Genomic DNA, 5,420 nt, shown 5'->3' with positions numbered 1-5,420 from the left:
GGAGCGCACATTTCCGAGAAGGCGTGTCCTTTTAAAAAATGCAAGAGGCGTTGCTTTGTTGCCGGCCGTTTTCGCCGGTGTGTTAAACACACTTTAGAAAGGAGTGTCCCCAGGCTATCAGAAGGCGGAGATCTCTGATTGTCTGGTGGCGAGACTACTTCCGGCATGCAGTATTTTTCTCCCCTCCTATGGTGAAGGCAAAACCTGTCCCACTCTACCCTCCTCTGCCTCTGACTGGCTTACCCTGATATTCTTACCATGATGCTCTTACCCTAACCAGTCTCATTCTTTGCGCCTAAACCTAAACAATGGGCTATGACATTTGTGTCAAGTTTTGTCATAATTAGTGTATGAATTCTTGACTTATGGTCAGAAACATTCTTAGTGAGGTTACACTAACCTTTGACCTTCAACCACAAAATTCCAATCCGTTTATTCCTCAGTCCAAGTGACGTTCATCTGTCAGTGCTTTTAATGTTTTGTCTGATCGCTGTATGTTTCTGGGTTGTCCATCCATCCATCTATCCATCCCATTCCCGTGAATACAATATCTAAAGAATGCCGTGGAGGAATTTAAAAACATTTGGCACAAACGTCCACTTGGACTGAAAGATGAACTGATTCGATTTTAGTGGTCAAGGTCAAAGGTCATTGTGAACCTTGCATCTGTCTCATTCTTATGAATGCCATATCTTAAGGATGCATTAAAGGAATTTCCTAAAATTTGGCACAAACGTCACTTGGACTGAAGAATAAACTGATTAGAATTTTGTAGTTGAAGGTCAAAGGTTACTGCGGAGTGTCGCTGCCACAGGGGGGGTACCTGGTCTGCACTGGTGTTTAGGTGGGTGGAGCGTGTCAGGTGGCCTCCACATGAATGTCAGAACCCAAGGTTTCCCAACAGAACATTATATTGTAACAAGATGATCAAGTTATTCACTTCACCTGTCAGTGGTTTTAATGTTTCGGCTGATCGGTGTAATGTCTCCGGTGCGATCACCAGTGCAGAGGCATAAAGACTTGCATTTGGCGCCATTCCTTGAAGCCGCTTCAAGTTCAAGAGTTGATTCGTAAACATTAGCCAAGTCCAACAGGTTAGAAACCAAAGCACGCCGCACAACTGCTGCTGCACGTCGCCATTTTTACTGTGTGACAGTAAAGTCACAGTAGAGAGTCAGTGATGGACTGTAACAAAGTACATCCACTCCAGTACAAATTCGAGGTACTTGTACTTTATTAATTCCATTTTCATGCTACATTACAGACGACACACCAAGCTGAGCGTTGTCACTATGTGATGTTAGCATCTGAATTACCTCTGTGACTCAGTACAGTCTCACAGAATCACAAACTGTAGACTCTCAGACGTCTTTGAACAGATTGTATCAGAAAGGGAACAAACTGATTTTAACTGGTTTTCAGGAAGGTTTTACACAGTCATCAAATTTTTCTGTAATCCATTCAGCAGATATATTTCAGTCTGAAAGCAAAGTGCCATGTTAATATTTGCACCTTGACGCTGAGCTCTGGACCTTCATCACACCATCAGAGTGACGAGATAAAAACAATGCAGTGATTTGTGTTTTGATGTGTTTGTCTTCCGTTAAAAGGATTCTCCGAGCATTTGTTCGTCTGCCAATGTTTTTAAAAGCACAACGTGTGATCCAAACCACCATTAAAATTATAACCACAAAATTTAAACTTGTTTTTCCTCTCAAAATGAACGTATTTATTGTCCTTGACTATCTTGGGTTTTTTGTAATAAAATAGAGCATTTTTATGTTCCTGAAAATATATTTCACTTCATAAATGTGGTCCTTGACGACGTTCTCTCTTCTGACAACAACAATAACAACAATTCAGACTTTGTATCTGTGATGAAGTTACTCAGAGTTTGCATCTCCATCTCCAGCAGGTGTTTAACTCGTCCAGCAGCCGTGCATAGATTCAACTGAGGCTGCAAGATAAAACCATGCTCACAGCTTGAAAACATCTGTATATTATATTTTACTATCTATGTGAAATTATTAACATTAATCTGAGGTTTCTTTGTGGCTTTACCTCCAAAATGAACCCAGTGCCTTGCTCAAAGGCAAATAAAGGAAACTGCAACGATAATAAGAGTCTGGTTCTGGTCAGTCAACGTTATTGCCTAAAAATGAGTCAAATTAACTGAAAATACAAATCATTAAAACACAGCACACGAGGAGGAGAGGAGGAGAGGAGGGGAGATGATGTCACCTACCGAGCAGGGAGGAGCCGAGGAGGATGAGAGTCAAAGTGATTTCTGCTCATTTTAATGCTGTTGACACGTTTTTAAAGGCAGCGAAGATCCACCCCTGAAGACAGAGAGGGAGAGAGGGAGGTTTGATAGCATGCGTGTCAGAGGCTCATGGGAAATGTAGTTGTTGAATGTCACCAAGATAATCATTGTAAAATCTCAGTAGTTTTACATGTGAGAATAAAATACTGACACTGTACAAACCACAGATATGTTGCATACGTTTCATACCTATGACATCACTCAGATTACATGACTGTGAGCTGAGTTTCTCATCAGTGGGTGGAGGGGACGGTGGCACCTCTGTGACAGCAGCAGACCTCTGTTCCACACCAACAAAAACTCTATTTTTTATCAACAGGTCACGACATGTCCAGCTGTGCTTGCAGTGACAAATGCGGGTATTTCTTAATGATAGGCTGTAACATAGCCAGCTGTGTTTGTGGCATCAAATGTGGATATTTTCTAACGAGACGACGGGACATTTCCTGCCATGTTTGCAGTGAAAAAAGCGGGTATTTTTCAAAGACAGGTCATGACATTACTAGCTGTGTTTGTGGCCAATAAAAGTGGGTATTTTTAACAAGACTTTGGGACATTTCCAGCCGTGTTTGCAGGGACAAAAGCAGGTATTTTTTTAACGGCAGGTCATGACATCACAACCGTGTTTGTGGCAACAAAAGTAGGTAGTTTTTTTTATGAGACGTTGAGACATTTCCAGCTGTGTTTTTTGCGATGCAAGCAGGTATGTTTTAATGATAGGTTGGGACATTGCTACTGTTGCCAAACGATAGGCTTTTGGCAACAAAAGTGGGTATTTTTTCACGGGACATTTGGACATTTCCAGCAGTGTTTGTTGAGATGCAAGCAGGTATGTTGTAATGATTGGTTATAGCATTGCTAGCTGTGTTTGCGGCAATAAAAGTGGGTCATTTTTGACAAGAGTTCATGACCTTGCTAGTTGTGTTTATAACAACAAATTGGGATATTTTTGATGAAAGGTCTGGACATGTGCAGCCATGTTTGTAGGAACAGGGGACTTTTAGCCAAAACTTGATCTTTTCCTAACCAGTACCAAGTATTTTTTGTGCCTGAACATAACCACATGTTAACCACAGTGTTGTCACATCATGAAATTCAAATTTGAAACGTTAATTTGCAACATATCCGCTAGATATGAAAAGTATTTTGTACAATGCTAACAGTTATTCTGGTGATGAGGTTGCAGTCTGGCTCTACTAATTAGAACTTGCGTGGATACACTAGAGAAAGTGTCAGGGGATGATCAGAGTCAGTAGGATTCATCCTCTGGGCACCACCACCAGTCTCTACAAAATAAATGGCAGCAGTTGTTGAGATATTTCAGTATGGACCAAAGAGTTGGACCGACCAGCTAACTAATCATCAACACCACCCCTCATGCCATCGTCTGCTGCTTCCAGCTTCTTAAATTTGAAAGATTAACCAAACCAAATCTGACGATGTCACCTCGGCTTCTTGTTTGGTTTCTGATATTTTTAAACTAAATGATTATTTGGTTGATTCAGTTCCAAATTCACAATAAGAATAATTGCTGGGTGCAGCCCTACAGACATGCATTTGGTGCCAACCATCACGTAGATGTTGAGATATTTTACAGGATAAATGAAAACTTTGACCTACAGGTGGTGCAGGGGGAGAGGTTTGAGGATCATTAATGTCTGCACAAATTTTAATTGTGATCCATTCATTAGTTTTTGAGATATTTCAGTGTGAACTGGATCAGCAGACCAATTCACTCTGAGACGCACCGCCATTCACAGAGTCATGCTGCTACATGTAGCAGGGCTGAAACGTTGCATTATGGTGTTATACAATTATTTCTGACCTTTCAACAGAACAAACTCTACAAAGCCATGGCTGTTCACCATGTTGACTATCTTATAAAACCTCTTCGGCAGAATCAGCACGTGATCTGCTTCCTCTGAATGTTCATTTCTAGGAATTGCTTTGGGTTAAAACCATAAAACACAGTCATGATCTCACTGGTCGTGCTGAGCCCCAGTGGGCAAAACCAGGAAACCACAGAGTGTTCAGTGAACACATACATGAAAATCAAAGACAGAGCAGAGATGCAGACTGCAGTTTGCTTTGCTGTTAGAATATATATGTGGTTATTATTAGAGAGATACAGACGTGTGAGGAGGGTTGTGAAACTGTCTCAACAGGTGTGTGAACCTGTAAAAGAATTTAAACCGAGATTTGTAAACGTGAACAAAAATCTCTAGTATACACTGACGTTAGTAAATGTGTACGAGCTCCTGAAGCTAAACACCAGGCCTCACAGATCTGTTGCACCTGTACAAATGTGAGCACACACACCTACAGGTACCACAGCAGCCGAGGACAGCTGTGCTTCTAATTATTTTTAATGCTGTCATCTCGTGATAACCATGTAACGAACCAGTTATCACGAGGAAATAAAAGGACTTCTGCTTAAATCAGTTGCTACAGTTGACAGACACCATCACTACATGCTGCCATGGCACTCCTGATCTCTGGTAAACATTATAAGCAGCCTAATAAGAGGAAACTATTTTCTTTTACAATGAAATAAAACCAACTTTTGTTTTCTTGTGTTCACAAGTTGCAAAAATCATTTTATCAATAGTGTAATAATAAACGTGTGATTGTGCAATAACACCTTAAAAAATAATTTGAAGCATGGCGTTCTGTCTGTACTGCACAGTTATACAACTCTCCACACACTTTTGTAAGTCATATTTATAAGAGAACAATAGTACCCACATAGCTCTGTCTAGCTCTACTGCACTGGCTCCCAACCTGAGGGTCACGACTCAGGTCAAGACACCCTCTCGACTTTAAAGGGTCTTATGCCCTCAATACACTGTGTGATTTTATCAGTCTTATCAGACCACTGCATGACACACTGTGAGACGTGGATCTCATAAACTTTGGTACGACGTCAAGTTTGATGTGTGCAGATTGTACGATGGCCGTTTACTACTGAATCGCAGGTTACGACGTACGTCAATATGCAACGTCATCAGCGTACGTCATCCATCTGCGCCACCATAGGTAGCTTGCTCACCTGGAAGTTGCAGTTCCTCCGCAGTTTCCTTCCATGCAGCGTCTTTTT

At 41.2% G+C, this 5,420-nt stretch overlaps 1 protein-coding gene across 1 annotated transcript in view; it reads right to left on the bottom strand.

Moving 5' to 3' along the window:
• tmem19 (transmembrane protein 19) overlaps positions 1-2,268 on the bottom strand; it is a 28,322-nt gene extending 26,054 nt beyond the window's left edge. The window contains exon 1 of the mRNA XM_050035944.1: positions 2,246-2,268. The gene's annotated coding sequence lies outside the window, so the exon portion shown is untranslated. The remainder of the gene's footprint in view (positions 1-2,245) is intronic.
• Positions 2,269-5,420: the final 3,152 nt, after the last annotated feature.

This window comes from Epinephelus moara, chromosome 23, assembly GCF_006386435.1.
Source record: "Epinephelus moara isolate mb chromosome 23, YSFRI_EMoa_1.0, whole genome shotgun sequence".
In the NCBI taxonomy this organism is placed as follows: Eukaryota; Metazoa; Chordata; class Actinopteri; order Perciformes; family Serranidae; genus Epinephelus; species Epinephelus moara.
Note: the sequence above shows the minus strand (reverse complement) of the source record. Positions and strands in the feature narration are given on the sequence as shown.